The sequence below is a fragment of the Vulpes lagopus genome, chromosome 7 (genome assembly GCF_018345385.1).
Source record: "Vulpes lagopus strain Blue_001 chromosome 7, ASM1834538v1, whole genome shotgun sequence".
In the NCBI taxonomy this organism is placed as follows: domain Eukaryota; kingdom Metazoa; phylum Chordata; class Mammalia; order Carnivora; family Canidae; genus Vulpes; species Vulpes lagopus.
In genome coordinates this window covers 31,763,752-31,784,216 of record NC_054830.1, presented here as the reverse complement: position 1 = coordinate 31,784,216, position 20,465 = coordinate 31,763,752, and the positions used below count along the sequence as shown (strand labels likewise).

At 40.0% G+C, this 20,465-nt stretch overlaps 1 long non-coding RNA gene across 26 annotated transcripts in view; it reads right to left on the bottom strand.

Annotated features, from left to right (window-relative positions):
• Positions 1 to 20,465, bottom strand: part of LOC121494882 — a 364,318-nt gene that overhangs the window by 207,815 nt on the left and 136,038 nt on the right. For 21 of the 26 annotated variants that reach the window (XR_005988902.1, XR_005988895.1, XR_005988901.1 and 18 more), the window contains 2 exons: positions 7,882 to 8,422; positions 6,352 to 7,758 (listed from right to left, as the gene is read on the bottom strand). This is a non-coding gene — a long non-coding RNA (uncharacterized LOC121494882). Of the gene's footprint in view, positions 1 to 6,351; positions 8,423 to 20,465 lie in introns of all 26 variants that reach the window. The other 5 variants (XR_005988914.1, XR_005988894.1, XR_005988912.1 and 2 more) reach the window with 5 other exon arrangements.

Below are 20,465 nucleotides of genomic sequence, written 5' to 3'. Positions count from 1 at the left end.
CAAGAATGCAGTACAGTCCGTTTCCCTCTGCTACATCCGGCTTTTGTCCCACCCCTCTCCACAGGTGTTGATCCCATGAGCACCTCCTAATAAACCTCCTAAATGCTAGCATTTGACCCTGATTTAGCTTCCCCCAGAGCATAACCTATAACCCCTTCCTCTATGTGTCAACAGAATTAAACACAAAAGAATCAATTCAAGGATTCTTCCCCACACCCCCCATTTGAACAATCTAGTAACAAATGATGCTATTATTTGAGAAAGCTACTGGATCTTGGGAGCAGCTGCACCAGAGAGTTGGATTCACACTATTCATGTAATACAACACAAAGACTCCCATAGCCAGGAGTAATAGGCAGCATCTCCCTGCATTCCATGGGAATGCTGCTACCCAAACAACATGAAGCATTCAGGGAAGTGTGGTAGCAAAACAAGTGCACACTTAATTATGAACAATCTCAAGAGTCCTTGCATTTTTATTTGACCCCCAGGAAACTGTTTTTCTTTAATGTTTGGTGGCTGTTCATTTATATCTAATTCCTCAAAATATGCACTAACATGACAACCCTTTAAGAAATCTTCTATAGTATGGGGTGCCTGGCTGGCTCGGTCAGTGGAGCATGTGACTCTTGATATCCAGATCATGGGTTCGAGCCCCACATTGGTTGTGGAGATTACTTAAGGAAAATAAAATAAAAAATAAATTTTAAAATCTTCTCCAGGATTTAAAAGTTATATTTTTCCTTATAAATGTTATAATAAAATGTAATTATTGTTGACATATAGTATAATTATGTTTAATAATCTATTATAATGATCTATGAGGCTCTTGTACAGAAATCAGCAAACTACAGGCTGGGGGAGAAATCTAGTTCATAGTGAGCAGAATGCAGCCACACTCGTTTACAGATTGTCCATGGTACATGCTACAATGTCAGAATGGAAGAGTTGTGACAGGGATGACATGGCCCACAAAGTCTAACGTTTTTACTATTTGGCCCTTCATGAAAGAGCTTGCTGACCTCTGTTTCAGTATAGTAACATTTGGTGACCCCAATAGAGTATAAAATGAAATAGGAAAATTTTGTTGACGGAAAGTAACACTCTATGTGTATACATACAAACCCATACATGCAAATGCATGTACACACACAGAAAACAAAACTATGTCTGGTCATTAAGATTAGAGGTGAATTTTTTATATTCTTCTTTTTGTTTTTCTTTTGTGGTTTTCACAAGAAACATCTATTTTTAATTTCTTTTAAAGATTTTGTTTATTCATGAGACACAAAGAGAGAGAGGCAGACACAGGCAGAGGGAGAAGCAGGCTCCCCATGGGAAGCCCAATGTAGTACTCAATCCCAGGACCCCGGGATCACGCCCTGAGCTAAAGGCATCAGACTCTCAACCACTGAGCCACTCAGGCATCCCACCCTTTTTTCCTAATATGAAAACCAGTAAGTGCTATTTACCATTTGTGATTTTTTCTTCAAAACCATTTAGGGGGCATCTGGGTAGCACAGTGGTTGAGCATCTGCCTTTGGCTCAGGTTGTGATCCTGGGGTCCTGGGATCAAGTTCTGCATCAGGTTACATGCAGGGAGCCTGCTTCTCCCTCTGCCTGTGTCTCTGCCTCTCTCTTTGTCTTTCATGAATAAATAAATAAGAACTTAAAAAAATTAGAATTTTGAAATTCTAAAAATTCTATAGAAAGCTAGCTTTCTATAAAAAATATATTTATCAGAAGTGAAATTAGAAAGCAGCTCTGAATGTATGCACACTGAAGTATTTGTTTCATAATACTACCCGTGTCTAAGGAAAATATGTAAACAATGCAATGTAGAGAAGCTTGCCCAGCTACTGGATTAAGCATCCAGTTGGCCATCAGAAGTTTAAGAATTAAAAAAAAAAAAAAAAGCAACAACAACAACAACAACCCTGGATTGTTTCTGTGACAGCTGGTTCCATTTGGTAAGTTTATACACATTATTGTAAGAAATATGGTTTATTCAGTCTCTCACTTGTAATGCTTTTTAAATTCTTCTTGATGTAGGAAAAGAGCCTCTATTTTCCAAAAACAGGCCATTTCTGGCCTGTAAGAATAACATAACTGTCCTTATAATAATATAGTTAACCATTTTGAGCAATTTTCTTAATAAATAGCAAGCTCCATGCTCAGTGCTTTTTACCAGAATTTTTTTTTAACAAAATGGGGAGAAAAACTCTCAACCTATTTTTCAGACGCACAAACTCAGCCTCTAGTAAGTTGAAGAGGTGGTCAAAGGGTCACCAACTAAAACATAACTTAGTCAGAAGTCAAGCCACCTCTTTGACTCCAGAATTCTGAGTCCTTGCTCACTAGGCTGTGCTATCTCCTGACCATTTGCATGTTCCAAAATGTGCTATATCCCCAGCACCATAACAGGAGACACACATAATTAGCAGTCAGTAAATATCTGCAGAATGACCAAAAGACCATCCTCTTTAGTCTATTACATAAGAACTATGCAAGGAAGTGGGAGTTGTGACTTTAAGATGTATTGGGAGGTCATGGTTTTCATATGAAATTATCTGGAAACAGTATTTTCAGTTGCTATAAAGCACAGTAGCACACTATTTCTATGTAATACCAAAACACTTCTGATTTTAAGAAACAGTTTAAGGAAAGTTTTTGTATAAATGTGTTATAAGTCCAAATTGATTTCCTCATTCAAATAAATATTACATTTTGTATAGCGGCCATATTTGCTTAACCTGGTATTACATATTACTATCACATAGAAAAATATCAGAATATGGTTTATATTTCCATTTCCTTCTACCCTCTTAGGCATTTTGAAAATGCTGTTTCTTTGCCCACTAGAAACCTGGGGCTTTTTTTTTTAACTTTCTGTATTAAAGCAAGTATTGCTATATTTCTAATTTGGATCTCTGTAGAGGCTGGAACACATATCAATTCATAATTGATTTTTTCTTTTAGTGAATTAAAACAGAATGGGTCTTTGATGTTTTGAAATTGGTACCACTTAGCCACAGCAAATGAAAAGTCAATTATTGCCAAATCTTCCTATTTTATAGATTGAATTTTGCATTTTGTGTCCTACATTATGCATTAATAAAAGGAGAAAATAAAATTTGGATTTGAAACTGAAATTTCAAAGTTGAGTTTTCCTCACAAATTATGGCAATTTCTATTTTCATTTAAAATACATTAATAGAAGGGGCACCCGCCTGGCTCAGTCAGTAGAGCATGCAACTCTTGATCTCAGGGTGATGAGCAAGCCCCACACTGCTGTACAGCTTACTTTAAAAAAAAAAAATATATATATATATATATATATGATTGTTCTTGCAACATTCATGCAATAAATTAAAATATATAATATATTAGGGGCACCTGGATGGCTCAATTAACCATGGGACTCTTGGGTTTTGGCTCAGATTGTGATCTCAGGGTCATAAGACGGAGCCCCCATTGGGCTCTGCACTTAGTGCAGAGTCTGCTTGGGATTCTCTCTCTCCCTCTCCCTCTGCTCCTCCCCCTACCCCTCTACCCCCTCACGGGTTTCTCTCTCTCTCTCTCTCTCTCTCTCTCTCTCTCAAAGAAAATAAATGTTTAAAAAAATTCAGTCATAGAGAAATAAAAAATAGAATATATTTTCAAACCCTCACCAGCACCAGGCTGGATATTTTATCATGATCACCATTTGATAGAAGAGAGACCTGAGGTTCAGGGAGATCAAGGAACTCGCACAATGGTCCTACAGCCATAAAAAGAGCAAAGCTGGGATGTGAACTCAGTGTTTGAGACTATAAGGCAGAAGTTCTCAAGCTCAGCACTACTGACACTTTGGATTGGATAATCCTTTGTTGTGGGGGGTGTCCTGGGCATGGTAGGACATAGCACTGTCCTTGATCCTGCTCATTAGATGCCACTAGCACAACCCCTAACTGCTGCCAAGTTGTAGCAACCAAATATGCCTCCAGATTTTGCCAAATTTGCCCTGGGGATGGGGTGCAAAATTGTCTCTGGTTTAGAACCATTGCCCTAAAGCTCCTGTCTTGAGCTCTGCCTGCCTTTCAATTCAGGTCAAGATCACTCTTGAAAAATGGACCCCCAGAAAGCTTGTCACAGCCTATGCACATCTGGGCCTTGGCCAATTTAGTTTCTCCCTCATTTTACCTAGGAAGGAAATGCCTGCCTGCCACCCACCATCTGGGGTGGTTTGGAATATATATCCCAAGCTAAAATTAATAAAAAAAAATAATGAATTGCCCTGCTCTCATTACCAGAAATCTGAGCCAGAACTGGATCCATGTGCTCTGGGATGAGATTGTTAAAGAGGGTAGTGGGAAGGCTTATTCAAGCTCAGAGGACTTGCTATTTCACTGAGAATTAACTTGAGGAAGAAATAGAATAAGAATTGCAAAGTCATCAAAGATGATGGCTTTTCCTTTATGACCCTTGGCACCAGAACAAAGAGCCTATTTTTGTGGTTTTCTGGATATCCAGAATAAAGAGAATAAAAATGTTTAGGTAATGTTTGGATGGTTTCGAGACCGTACATACATTAGTGATAGGTCAATTAATATCTGAACAGTTCAAAGAGGCAATTATTTTAATTTATAAATCACTTCAGAGGTAAAGAACTGCCATCTCTTAATGTGGTTTTTACAAATAAGAGCGCTCATTGTTATGTGTATTTGTGTGTGTGCGCGTTTCTACCCGTGTCATTCTATCTGGCCTGAATTTTCCGACCAGATCACATACCTCGGTGATTATGTATTTGTCTCGAGAGCACTGCCAAATACATAAAGCATTGTATCTGCAATTTGACCCTTGGCTGAGACCACCCTATTTTTCGAGTTTTCACTGTGCTGAAAGGTACCACCATGCACTGTGTTGCTTCCAGAAACGGACTTCTTACATTACACTCTAAATGGCAGAGTCTGGGAGTTAAGACTCCCCAGAGGGTTATAATGCCTCTTGGTAATCATTCACACACGGAAGAAGGTCCAAGTGATTTCTGGGCACAGGGGGCTCATCAGACACTTTGACAGTTGGTGAAAAGTCTTCAAGTGGCAACTTAGAGCTTTCCTTTAAAACCATGTAGTAAGCATCTCTATATTTTATTTTATTTTATTTTATTTTATTTTATTTTATTTTATTTTATTTTATTTTATTTTAAAGCATCTGCCTTTGGCCCAGGAGCTTATAGATGATATTTTTAAAATATTTTATTTTTATTATTTTAAGATTTTATTATTTTTTGTCTATTCATGAGAGAGAGGCGAGAGGGGGGGCAGAGGCAGAGGCAGAAGCAGGTTCCCCGTGGAGCAGGGAGCCTGACTCGATCCCATGATCCTGGGATCACGACCTGAGCCAAAGGCAGAGCTTAGCCACTTAGCCACCCAGGTGCCCTGAAGATTTTATTTTTAAGTACTCTCTACACCCAACATGGGGCTTGAACCCACAACCCCAACATCAAGAGTCACGTTCTCCTCTCACTGAGCCAGCCAGACACCCCTATTTTATTTATTTTTAATTACTGAGTAACAAGTACCACACATCATGCTCAATGCTAGGGCTATTAGAGTATGCAAGACAAAAATCTGATGGTGAAGCTGGAAATTGTCGTATAGTCTGATGAGCACTATCATGGGAAAAGTATAAAACGGAGAAGCCCAGACTAAAGAGGTATTCATTGGAGAAGCTTCCAGAAGGGAGTGATCTCTGTTTCAAAGCTGAGAGGTGAATCAGAATTAGTTCGGTGAAATGGAGGTTTCAGGCAGAAGGACTGGAAATGCGAAAAGGCCCAAAGGCAAGAGAGAGCAAAGTGAAGGAAACATGGCTGAGTCTAGAGAGGAAAGGAAGTGAGGATCAAGCAATGAAGGTAGACATGAGCTCAGACAGGATTGCAAAATATTTTTCAGGTCATACTAAGGATTTTGACTTGGTCTTAAGGGCCCTGGCATGTGATGGGCATGCTTTGAGGTGAGACTGATATGGTCAGATTGATAGAAAACGATAAGAGGGGAAAGAAACAGCAGGGGAAGAGATGAGGGGATGGGGCAGGGAAGGTGGTACCCGGCTTACCTCCATGGGCTCAATAACTGGAAAGAAGGAGCTTATAGATGATATTTAATGGACATAAGAGATGTTAGTGAAGACTAATAAAGATCTGGGTAATAATAAATTTGCTGATAGTCCTCTCCATTATATATGCCCCTTCCCTTTTAACTCAAGGTTTGTCTATTGCAGACAAACAAAAAGACAATGATATAATCTATGCATATGCCCTTGGCTTTATTAATTAAAATTCACAAGTATTACTAAGTATCTACTACATACCTGGCACTATTCCAGTTGGTAAGGAACCTCCTGTAGACCAGAGACCGTTCCTACTTTCAGTGAGTTTCATTTTATTTTCCAGTGAGGCAGACAGGAACAGGAAATCAAAACAGAGGTATTCACACAGCCCGACGCTGTGAAGATGAGAAATTACAGGGTCTTGTAAAAGGCTGTGTCCTGATAGAGAAGAAGGACTCTTTGGGAAGCTGACAATTCAGCTGAAAACAATTCAGCTGAAACTGGAACAACCCTGAGATCAGAGGCTTTAGGCGTTTCAGTCCAGGGAACAGCAGAGGCCTTGGGGCAGAATGATCATGATCTTCTTCAGACGCAGAGATTGTGGAGGCACATCACGGAGGACCTGTGGGCCATGCTAAGATGACTGGACACTACTCAGCTTAGATCTTGTAGTCAGGGACACCTGAGTGGCTCAGCGGTTAAAGCATCTGCCTTTGGCCCAGGGCGTGATCCTGGAGTCCTGGGATCAAGTCCCACGTTGGGCTCCCTGCATGGAGCCTGCTTCTCTCTCTGCCTGTGTCTCTGCCTCTCTCTCTCTCTCTCTCTCTGTGTGTGTGTGTGTGTGTGTGTCTCATGAATAAATAAATAAAATCTTAAAAAAAAAAAACGATCTTGTAGTCAGTCCTTCTTATGATTGACATAATTAAATGCATTCCAATGGATGGACTAAATAATCCTTCTTTGAAATGCAGCACATCCCAGTATTCAATGATGAAATGTTTTGTTATATGTCTACTTTTTACCTTGACATGATACACTTTTTGGTGCAGTGCACTTCATGGGGGAGAACAGACTAGATGGCCTGAGTAACAGCTGTGAATTAGGGCAACGACCTCCCAAAGACCAGGCTGCCGGGCTCTGACCAATTGTTCAGGTTTTTTTCTTGAGGGAAAAGCAAAACAATGCTCTACAGCAATCCCAGCAGCTCTCCAGGGAGGCAACGCACCCAGTTTGGAGTGGGATTTCTGCTTTGTGCAGGCCGGCTGCCTCATCAATAATCAATTCCCTTCCATAGTCACAGGAAGTGCTTGAGAAACTGAAGTAGGGAAGAGAGGATGAGCATCAGGAATGTGGGTGTTCGAAGGTGCATTTGCCAATTCCCTGCCAGCCTCAGCCCAGAATGATGGGGGGAGTGCGAGTTTACAAGCAGACACAGGAGGGTGCCCACCTGAGGCCCACTCCCTCTTGGCTCTGTGGCCTCAGTTCCTCTGAGTCTCATATGACTGTGACGACAGAAACCTTGGGCCACTCTAATATTCCCCAGAGAGTAGATTTTCTTACATTTACACGGCAGCTTTGCTTCCTTGGGTTCCACTTTTTTAGCAGAGTATCAGGCTTTAAAGCCTGCAAATAAAGCATTGATATTTCTTCTGCAGCCACTATCTTCCACTGGAAATGAGAGCAGAATATTATTAACTTGGCTTCATTTTATCATCACCAAAGGGTGGCAGTTAATCAAGGTGCTGCTTATAAAAGAAAGCCTTGAGATTCTCTTTCCGATGAAAGACTCACCTAAAGGCTATTGTTTGTTGTTGAAGTCGTATCAGTGCCTTGTAAAATGTTAAAAATACAAAACAAGATGAGGGTTGGAGCAGGAGAAGCTTGAGAGGAAGAATTCTTAGGGAAGTTCAATTATGTCGGGCTCACCTATAACAAGTTACATCATATTGTCATGAAAACATCATCATGGTATTACAAAACATTTGTGAATGTACCATTAAAATTTGGGGGGTATTCTAATGGCATTACTTCATCATAGTAAAATGAAGAATGTTTGCTACCGTGGCAGATATGTTAATAGCTTTTGGCTTTGAACTGCATTGATTTTGAAATTTTTCAAATAGTCCTTTTTTGGGTGGAAGGTACACTTCAGCATGATAATTCCCATTCTTCCTTCTAAAGTTATACATTTTCACGGCAGCTCATCTCAGTAAACAGAAGGAGGGGGAGGCCATGTGACGTTGGAAGAACTATAGATAGGGCCTGGCTTTGTGATTCACTGGTAACACTTCACCTGGATGGAAATACAGTTGCAAAGATGACATCTTTGGCTCTGGAATGAGAAAGACTAAAGTTCAAGTCCAACCCCATTCCCTTATAGCCATGTGACCTCATGGCAGGTTACGATTTATATCAGCTTTAGTCTACCTGTCTGTAAAATGGAAGAACACAATAGTATTTATCCTATAAGCTGTAATAAGATTTAAATATTATATACTTCATAACAACATTTAAAATGAGAGTACAAAACATCATTATTGTTAATACTAATTAACTCTGCTACTTTTAGCAGGTTGGTTTACCACCCAAACTTTAAATTCCTTACTTACTTTCACAACAGAAGATTTGGACTAGAATCAGTGTTTCTCAAATTTAATCATTCTTACACAGTCCTCAAAATTTTTGCCATTTAGGGGGGAAAATATCCCTGCAATATAGTCTTGAAAAGAGTAAAGCCATATATGGAGACATTCAACGTATCTATATAAATCTGTAAATTTAAAATAAACCTATAGGGGATTCCCTGGGTGGCGCAGCGGTTTGGCGCCTGCCTTTGGCCCAGGGCATGATCCTGGAGACCCGGGATCGAGTCCCACGTCGGGCTCCCGGTGCATGGAGCCTGCTTCTCCCTCTGCCTGTATCTCTGCCTCTCTCTCTCTCTGTGTGTGTGACTATCATAAATAAATAAAAATTAAAAAAAATAAAAAATAAAAAAATAAAATAAAATAAACCTATAATATAGATGCATTGGCTTTAATTTAACAGCATAAAATATTGTAATCATAACACCCATCTTTCCAATGTGTTATCATAGAAAATCCTGATGCTGGAGGTTTGAGCCATTCATGGGTGTATCCGGATACCACACCTATAGCCACAACTACTACCTTGTATATCATGGGCTTACATAGAGCTGTAATAGCTAATAGCTAATTATCTTGTTGTTACAAATATACATTAACACAGACACATGTGAGACTAGTAGGTACAGAGTAGAAGCTGAGAATAGACCCTGAAGCCAGTGAGCCTAGGTTCAAATCCCAACTCTGCCACTTGCTGGCTCTGTGATGATGGGCAAGCCACTTTACATATCTGTGCCTCAGTTTCCTCATCTATAAAATCAAGATGATAAGATTGTACTTAAGAGTGTTATTGTGAGTTAATATACATACAGTACTTAGAACAATGCCTGGTAATCAGCATCTTATTGGTGAGCTATGCCTACCAACATGTGCAAACACATCACACTTCAACAAACACTGTCTTAGATCATCTCTATGTTCCATTTTGGCACTGAAGTCTTTAAGGAGTTGAGATGGAGGTCTGGGTCCTAATACTTGATTCTTGGAATACATACTTAATGTCTCTGGCTTAGATTTTTCCCCATATAGTAGTACTATCTCCCTCTAGGTGCTTCCTGAGTAAGGCAAGGGCTAGATTGGGTGATGAATCTGTATTTGAATAGATTTAATTCCCTCAAAACTTGACAGTAGAAGATCCTATTATTAATTGGCAGCTTATGACTCTAGCTTGAGCAGAGAATCAATGTGAGAACCAAATGTTGATTGGTGACTCTCCACTGCTTAAGCAAAACACGGGGGAACAGAAAACCATATCTCTAGCTACTGCTTTCCTGCCAACAACATTGAAGAAAATGAGACATAACATGAATTCCATATGTTCAAATATATTACTATTCCATTTGGTCATAAAAAAATAAGTCTCTCTGGTCTACCATATCTGAAAATCAAATTGTTTATATCTCCAACTCAAATCCTTCTTCTAAATCTTCACACACCTGTATCACGTTGACATCCAAAATAAGCATGATTCATTGAAAAGTGTGAGATTTCTGTCCAAAAGGATACTCCACAAGGATAAGGGAATCTATGCACCTAGAGACTGAAAGTAAAAAATGAAGATGGTGGTAGTGTGGCAAATAGATTGTAGCCTGTGTATGTATTGGGAGAAATTCAGAGGGACAAATCAAGTGCTTAAATTACTCAAGTAGAATTATTATGTGTTTAATTATTATGTCTCAGATGAGAAAGATTCTGTAAATCACAGTGAACTGGTAATTACACTGTCGGATACACTATGGCACATTTTAATAGACTACAGAGCTACCTTTCAGCTTGAATGTGGTCAGGTTTCACTTTGGGTAACAGACAAGTTCTTGTGTTAGAGCTGTGTGCACGTGGACAGATCTAGACTAAGGCAGCACAGAGGGCTGATACAGAGTGAAGCCAAGTGCCAGGGAAACTGTTTTATCCAACACTGGTTTTGTTTGGTGTGAAAAGAGATCATCCAAAGTCAAGAGACCATGTATGGTTTGGTTTCACCTCATCTATTACCCAGCTAACTTGGAAGGAAGAGTAATTCTCTCATCAGAGATTACCAATTTCTCCCGAGTCCATTCATAGGTTTCTGAAAGTGAATTTATCATGGCTGTGAGTATACTCTTCCCATTCCCAATAAGATGTGATCTTTTTTTAGATAGGAAATCATGATATATATTATATACTACTAAATTAAAACTCATCCAATAAATTTGGCATCATATTGGGTTATAGCTAGTACCCAGTACCTACCTACCTACCTTCCTTCCTTCTTTCCTTCCTTCCTTCCTCTTTCTTTCTTTTTTTCTTTTTCTTTCTTTCTTTCTTTTTCTTTCTTTCTTTCTTTCTTTCTTTCTTTCTTTCTTTCTTTCTTTCTTCTTTCTTTCTTTTTCTTTCTTCTTTCTTTCTTTCTCTTTCTTTCTTTCTTTCTTTCTTTCTTTCTTTCTTTCTTTTCTTTCTTTCTTTCTTTCTTTTTCTTTTTTTTTTTGTAAATGTACTTCCAGTACATTGTTTTGTAAACCTAATCCATTTTATAGACCTAGCTCAGATCGTTAACTAGAGTGAGATTATCTTGGTCTCACTGTATCATCTTTTCACCAATGTCTTTTCAGAGATGAACTTCTTTGCTCTTCCCCCACTTCCTAGGCAGGGCAGGTGAGGTCACATAGGGTTCTGTACTGGCATCAGCTTCCTGACGAACTCTGGTTCTTCAGAGCCACCCACACAACCTTCTAATAAAATTCCTATTTTGCTTAAATTAGGCAAGGCCTATTTCTTTTTTGTTTTTGTTTTCTTTTAAATATTTTATTTATTTATTCATGACAGACACAGAGACAGAGAGGCAGAGACACAGGCAGAGGGAGAAGCAGGTTCCACGCAGGGAGCCTGACATGGGACTCGATCCTGGGTCTCCAGGATCAGACCCTGAACTGAAGGCGGCGCCAAACCATTGGGCCACTGGGGCTGCCCACAAAACCTATTTCTATCACTCGCACCAAACAAGCCCACCTAATATATGAACCAAAATGTCACATATATACATATATATGTAATACATATTACTAACTATATTATATAATACTATTTATTGAGAAATTACTACACTTGGCATTATTCTACTACTATTAATATGTAGTAATGTGCATATGCTTACATGTTTATAAAGATACTCTTCTCTGCCCACCCTTCAGCACTTCCCTCTCTTTTTTTTTAAGATTTTATTTATTTATTTATAAAATATATATAGAGAGAGGCAGAGACACAGGCAAAGGGAGAAGCAGGCTCCCTGTGGAAAGCCCAACAACGTGGGACTCGATCCTAGGACCCCAGGATCACACCCTTGGCCAAAGGCAGATGCTCAACCACTGAGCCACCCAGGCATCCCTCCCTCTCTAATGCCTGCCCCTTTCTCCCCTATTTTTCAATGCACTTATCTCTCTCCAACATTCCTTATAATTTTATTAGATTTATTGTTTATGTGTCTTCACTCACTGGAATGTAAGCTCACTGATATTTCTCAAATGCCCAGGCAGGACAGTCTCTGACACATGGCAGGGACTCAATAAATATGTGTTTAATTAATTAACTAGTTAATTAATGAGCTACATGCTATTGTTTGATTTATTACAAATATTCCTTTAAATCTACAATCTCGATTCTTCTACCTACCTTACAGGATCCGCTTAGGTAAAAATGTTTGCTCTCCTCTCTAAAGCTTTTTGAGTATGGGCTAGATTTTCACATCTGTGCTCTTGCCCAGCAACAGGGGACTAGATCAAATGACCTCCTGAGAGCTGTCTGGCCCTTGACATTCTAATTCAATTCCACTTAAATGTCCTAAAAGTAATTTGTAGAGAAATTCTTTTCCTCCTCCTCTCCTCGATTGGAGTGCACATTTATCTAATTATTTCCTTGGTAGATTGACCTAGCTTTGAAGGAGTACCATGTCAGCTCTCATGCATTTTCTCTAAGCACTCACTTTATAAAACTAAGAGACTAAAGACTCAGCTCTCTAGGGAATTAAATTGCATTCAAATAAGATTAAGGATTTTTGAGTCACAAAAGCAAGGACAATCAGAGGCTAACTAAGAAGAGGCAATTGTTCAGCAAACTAATCCAGACATGTAATTCACAAAGGGACTCTCACAATTGGTCAAGAAAGAAAAATGCCTGTGGAGGATTGGGCGGGCTGGAGTGAGTGAGGGCAGCCTTCTTCCTTCCAGGGTTTAAAGGCAAGTCCCTCACTTCCTAAAGGGTGAATACGTTTATTTTCTAAATTTAGTCGATTATGGCTCAATATCCTTCCACTGAACTAGATTAGATCTTGAGAGCCTGGCACTTGGGGTAGTTTCTAAAGATTAAGCCATGGCTTGGTGAAATGGTGTTGGGGTGATGTGAAATCACCCACATTGATGTTGATCTAAGGAGGTTTGTTTGTCACCCCTCATTTTGAGCAGGGATTCTTAACCTCTTGTAGGCCATGGACTTCTTTTCAGAATAATGTTTTACAATGTGTAAAATAAAGAGCATAAATTTTCAAAGCAAAGTAATTATACTGAGTTTCATTTATCAAAATTTGTTTTTTCAAAAACAGATCAGTAATACACATGTTTGTTAATAACATTAAATATCAAGGGCTAGTAGTAGGTCTGAAAATTGCTGTCATTTTAAAGTGCTGATAAGTTTAAAGGATAGTTTGAAGTATTTCAACATCTGTACTGTCAGGTGAAAATATGTACAATTTATAAAAGTGATAAAGTCAAGGTACTAATAATGCTGTGTCATGTTGGCTATATTTATAATCAAAGAAATGTTAAATTTCAGTTAGATGTTAATAAAAATAATGATGTAATTTCATGGATGCCATAGCTTCTAGCCCAGGTTAAGAATTCTTGGCATAGAGACTGAAGAGCTTATGTAGCCTCCCCCATACCATGGCACCCACCTTCACCATGAGATGCCTGTGGTTGCTGACATTGATTTGAACTGTTACCCCACTAAAAATGTTCCTGTTGGCTCAGGTCCAAGATGAGAAGGCTTGAAAAATTGGAAAAACACCATTACCTGCCACATGTGTCTTATGCTTAACAAAATGGCCTCTTCAGCCTGGTGGGCAAAGAGCCCCAAGCTACCATGAGAGAGTAATAAGAGCTCTGACAATAGCGTGACCAACTTGTCCTGGTTTGCCCAGGACTGTCCCTGTTTTAAAATGAAAAGGGACATTTGCCCAGGACATCCCCTATTTTGTTCCCCCCAAACCTGGATGGTTGGTGGGTGCTCTGGATTCAGAGATAAGAGTGATTGGAGCCAATTATCTCCCTGAGTCTCAGCATCTTAGTCTCCAAATGGGAATAAGAACGCCCTTCTCAAAGTTATACGAAGGGTATCCTAAAGGCCTACCACGGTGTCTGTCATATTGTAAACACTCAGGCAACCGTGACTATGATCACCACTGCTGCTGTCAATTATAACATTAGCATCCGACCTTCTACCTTATGCCATCCTCCAGAAAGAGCCACACTTCACTGCCACTGTAAGTTATACATGGTCTTCTAAGCACCTCTTAAAGTGTTCACAAAGAATTTGGTAACAACATCATGTGCACAATGGAATAATGTCTTAGGTTGAACCATATGAAACTGACAGTTTTGTAGACTGAAGGCAGGTGAATGTTGATAATGTCCGACAGTTCAATCTAATGTGTGTGTACACTGAGCACCAGGAATGGCATTTTCTAAAAAAGTGTCATCCTTTCTTCCTTAATGATTTTGATATGAAAGGACCTCTCTTTAATTTATCCTTCTGCAGCCATCCCAGGTTTCCAACCAGATTTAAGACCACATGCCATTATATTCCTTACAATCAAGGTAAGCCATTAAATGCTCCAGTAAAATGATTTTTTAAAGATTTTATTTATTCATGAGAAGCACAGAGAGAGAGAGAGAGAAGAGAAGCAGGCTCTATGCAAGGAGCCCGATGTGGGACTCCATCCAGGGACTCCGGGATCAGGCCCTGAGCCAAATGCAGACACTCAACCAATGAGCCACCCAGGCGTCCCTCCAGTAAAATGATTTTTTGACCTTTCATGAACTGCATGTGAAAAATTCACAAATCAGAAGAAAAATTCTTTAGTTTTAGAACTGTTTGCTCTAAGTACAGTTGTCATGGTGTATCTTCACTTTTTGGCAATGAATGATATAGTAACTTATGTTATCCTTTATTTTATGTCTTGGGCCTAATCTTGACCATGTGACATTCCCCCATATCTCACAATATCCAGAGTTACAAAGAGACACATTAATTGTGGATAGCTGAAAAGGGAATTTAAAATGTCGTAGGTGGGGTGCCTGGTGGCTCAGTCGGCTAAGTGGCCAACTCTTGATTTCAGCTCAGATCATGGTCTCGGGGTTGTGGGATCAAGCCCCGCATTGGGCTCTGTACTGAGCATGGAGCCTGCTTGGGATTTTCTCTCTCTCTCTCTCTCCTGCTCTGCCCCTTACCCTACTCATGTGCTTAGGCTCTTTCTCTAAAAGTAAAATTTTAAAAATGTCATAGGAACTAAATACGAAATGTATATTACTAAGGTTTCAGGCTCAATAAAACATCATTAAAGAGAAAGCTCCCAGCTAAATCTATGGGGCAGAGCTGTCCAGTGTGGTAACCCCAGCCTCATGAGCTCATTGAGCACATGAAATGTGGTTAGGCCAGATTAAGGTGTGTCCCCAATATAAAATATACACTGGATTTCAAAGACATAGTGATAAAGAATGTAAAATGTTTTATTAATAAGTTCATGGGGTTTGTATGATGAAAAGATAATATGGATACATTCAGTTAAATCAAAATGTTAAGATTAATGTCACCTGTTCCTTTTGATCTCTTTTAATGTGGCCATTTCAAAATTCATATGTGAGACATTTCAAAATTCATAAGTGAGATAACCCAGATGTCCATCAACAGATGAATGGATCAACCATATGTGGTAAATACATAAAATGGAATACTATCATTCTTAAAAAGGAATGACATTCTGATACATGCTATCTGGATGAGCCTTGAAAATATTATGCTAAGTAAAATAAGTCAGAAGCAAATAGGCAAATATTGTATGATTCTACTTATATGAAGTACCTGGAATAGACAAAGTCATAGTAAAAGGAGAATAGAGGCAACCAGGGGTCAGGAGGAGGAGAATGGAAAGTTGTGTTTAACAGGTACAGAGTTTCTGTTTGGGATGTTGAGAAAGTTCTGGAAAGGGTTAGCAGCGATGGTAGCATAACACTGCGTAATTGCCATTGAATTGCACATCTAAAAATAGTTCTAATGGTAAAATTTGTTATGTGTACTTTACCACAACTCAAAAAACCAGTTATGGCTCACATTATATTTCTTTTGGTCAGAGCTTCCCTAGAAAAGCTTATTTAAAGGGCCAGGCAAAAACTCTCTTCCTTCTGGAGTCAAAAGCAAGGATTCACGTTCTGGTTCTGCCTCTGACTGGCTAAGGAACAATCCTAGAAGTTTGACACCTCAGTTTCCTCATCTACAAAATGGGGATTATAAAATGCACCACCTAGGAATGTTATGTCTAAAAGAGAACACATGTACAGTGAGGAGCATAAGCACAAGAGGTGGTACTGAATAAATGGTACTCATTACCGCTACAGATGGAAACAGGGTCTTCTAGTTTTAGCAATATTTAACTATTTTGCTATAATGCCTGAGGAATAATAACCCAAAAGGCTCAGCATCATTGTGCTTACCTAGGTGAGAACCTGGTCAGTAAATGTTATCCCCTCTCTGAAGACCATGAGAAAAGAGCTCCGTCTTACTCTATAGAACTGGCATTCATTTCAGAACCTCCCTTCCCCTATAGTTCACAGTAGGTCACCTCATCATGTGATAGAGGCATTCCTAAAAAATCTGTTGGGCAAAAGTGCGCGCTGAAAATGACCAAGAATAGGGAGAACATAAACCATCTAAAACCTACATATCTTTAGAACCAGAGCACAATGAGTCCATGGGGAAAACAACTGATCCATGGGGGAAGAAGTTGGCCAGCTGCGGTGGGTAACTCAGCCTGGCTAGAGTGTACCACAGTGGATCTTAAAAATGCACAATCACTCACACACACACACACAAATAAAATGATGATGGCAGTGCCTCGGCTGGAGCAGGGCTGGCGGGTACCGAGACAATGTGGACGGAAGAGGAGTTCTCAGCTGTGGGCTGCCATTTAAGTAGGCACGGGAGAAAGGGCACCCTGCTGTGAGCACACAGCTGAGCCAGGCCAGGGGTGCTCATCCTTGGAGAAGGAGGCACGGTGTGGGTGCTAAGATAGCCTTTACAAACACCTGAAAGGTCTCCTGCTGCCAATGGAGCAGGTCAAGTTGAGGATGCTTCCCTTGCTTGCTGAGGCTTTTAACTGGACTCCTGCTAATCCAGTTTCCCCTGCCTATGGAGAGAGAAAAGCACATACGAACCAATATGTCTTCTGCATCTCCCAGACAGCAGTCCCCTCTTACAATAACAAATGACCTAATTCACACTACAGAACCATACACGTCTGCATTTTCTTTGTGCCAGGGGCAGGACTACATACATTATTCTATTTAATATTCACAATCCCTTCACACATCTGGTGTTATTATGCCAATTTTAAAGTTATTACCCTGCTGAAAGGTCCCACAGCATGTAAGTAGCATTAGGATTCACTTTAAGTCTGCTTATCTCAAATCACTTCCTCTTAAACACTGTACTACACTGCGTGGTCGTTTGAGCCTGCCTGTCACTTAGGTTATAATAAATGGGACCAAACCCTTGGACAGAATTTAGGTTCAGCTTTGCCTAAGCTCAATGACCTTCCACTGCCCTTTCTGAATCCACTCTATATAAGAGTGGTGAAGATGGGTGAAATGGTTCCGCTGGTACTTGGCACTTTGGGACCAGTGGAAGGTATAATGTCATGATCTAAGAACTCTAGATCTGAGGCTTGTATTGTGAGTTAATCTCCAGTCATGTATGAAAATGAAAATCAATAGGCTGGAAGTCTTCTGTGTTCTACCAAGGTTTCCAATGATGACATAAATGGAAGAGTGTCTAAGCAGAACTGGGTATGCCCAGATCACACCAGATCAGTTACTGCCAGGGTTGATAGTATGCAAAGAATCTTACAGGCTAGCAAAAAAATCTGATGCAAGAGATTCTTGGATGAAATTCAGAACTGGATTCCCATCCTGGGATAGTCAGTTAATATGTACCAGAACAGCCAGATGGGCTATTAAGATATTAAATATTTCAGTAGTGGTAGGTAAGCAGGCATTGCTTGAGGCTCCACATGTCTACCCCTACCACCTTAGTCTCCATGGCCACTCCCCTGGGTCCCTCCAAACATCCTCACATTTCAGGAACTAAACACCTAGCTTCCCAAGGAGTGTCTAGTTTTTCAGCCAGCATCCATTCTCACTGGCCAAACCTTATGCCATACTGTTTGTTAAGTATATCCAATATAACCCCTGCCTGCCTCTCAATGTATAGCTAAAGAATTAGCTAAATTCCTGAGATCTCAGTTGCCCATCTTTATATTGATGGGTTAGGGAGTACAGATGGAAGTGAAGAATCGTTCACTAACCAGACCTTACTGGATGATTCATCCATTGTTCGAGAATAGGAGTTTTTTGTTTTTGTTTTTGTTTTTTTAAAAGAGCTGAAATTCATTTGTAGAAAGTATCTAAGTAAGAGTTGCAAATTCCTGTGCATTGGCCGAATTTGGTCTGCAGATAGGTTTTTTGAATGACCAGGAACTTGTAAAAATACTGAATTCAAAGATGAAGCCAAAAAAAAGTTCATTACAGCCACCCACCACTCTTTATCTTGTCCTATTGCTCAATCGCACACTTGAAAACCCAGCCTATTCCCTGAAGGCATTCAAATTTGGATGCCCTATCTGAAATGCCTCTAATACCATCTCATCAGCATAGGCCTACACCCGTCATATGGTCTATGACTTGAGCTATGCCGTTTCTATTTTTTTTTTTTTTTTGAGAAATAGATGCAAAGCTACATTCAGAGGTAGCCAATTAAGAGTAATTAAACATTTCACCAGGTCTAATTAGATTTGATTCATCTCTAATTTTATTCCCAATGAGCACATTTTGATGATTATTTTGTATCTTAACTTCACAGGAGACAAGTGCTCATCTCTTCCCCTCGGGTTTTTTCCCTCTCCTTAAGGGATGTGACAGTGAGTCATCATCCATGTTCTCCCTGACTCCTAGTGCCATTAAGTAAAGCCCATCTGAGAGCTGAGAAGGGAATCCAGGGCACTGGGGCAGCTTCTGGCTTTGGGCCACCTCACTGAATTATTCATGTGGAGCCAGGATGGGTGAGTGTCCAGCCACAAAGATCCAGAACCAAGGCCAAGGGAAGATGCTGGTCTGGAATAACTGAGGAAACCACCACTGGCGCCAGTGACTTGGAAGCTCCCAGTAGAACCTCATGACTTCAGCTCAGGTCCAGGTGCCCCTTGACCCACACTACTTAGTACTCTTGTGTTAACTACAAAGGGAGCTCTAAGGAGCCAAGATGTCTCTCTGACCTAATATAAACTTGGTCCTTTAAGTTATTCCTTTCAGCAACCCTGCAAGAAGTTTCAGGAAGCCTGGGAGTTTTCAGAATGAAGAGCAATCCTCAGCCTCTAATTTCCCCCTTTTTTCACTCTTGTAATTATCCCATTGGTGTTAAGTTGATTGTATGATTTTTGTATGTTTATTGAGTACCTATGATGCACAAAGTGCTGTGAGAATCCTGGTCAGGGGTTACAGAGGTGAACAGGACACAGATCGGGATCTTCAAGCATAACATGTAAGTTTCATTTGGAGTCTACTTGATAGTGGCAGAAGTGGATGTGGTGTTGGACATGAGGTCTTCAGAAGAATTCTAGGGCTCCAAGGACAACCAGTGGGAAGGGAGGCTCTGATCAAGTCATGGCATGTATAGTGGCACAGTGCAGGAGGGTGGTAGAGTTTCATTCCTGACCAGCAGTCCAACAAAGAAGATATCACTCGTTCATCTTGTCTATCACTCATTCATCTATGATGATATACAGGATAAAGAAAAATAATCACTAAAATTTTTTTCATATCAAATTTATACAAGACATTAGGTGAGTGCATAATATACATTTAATCCTATTTTATTTTTATTTCTTTTAGAGAGAGAGAGGGAGAGAGAGTGTGAGTGGAGGGAGGGGCAGAGGGAGAGGGAAACAGAGAATCTCAAGTAGACTCCACACTAGGTACAGAGCCAGACATGGGGCTCGACCCCACAACTCTAAGATCACGACCTGAGCAGAAACCAAGAGTCAGATGCCCAATCAACTGAGCCTCCCAGGTGTCCCTCCTCTTATCTTTTAAGAATACGTGGCATCTTTTCATCTTGATCACTAACAACTATGTTTAGAACTGGGATTTGACTTACAAGGTCCGCATGGTTACTCCAGCTCTAAATGCAGAGATCCAAATTCTTACATTTCTATGCTGTGGTATAGGAAGAGTGCCCTAGCAGTTAGAAGATGCAGATGGCTAGTAGGCCATTTCACATTTACAGGCTTCGGTTTCCAAAATGTAAAATGCTGGGGACAACTTGATAATTTCTCAACTTCCTTCCAGCTCTACCTGTCCTATTGGGAAGCCTAGTTCACTTCACTCATGTGTGGATGGACTTGGCAAAAATAATTGACCAAAAAATGACCAAACTGTA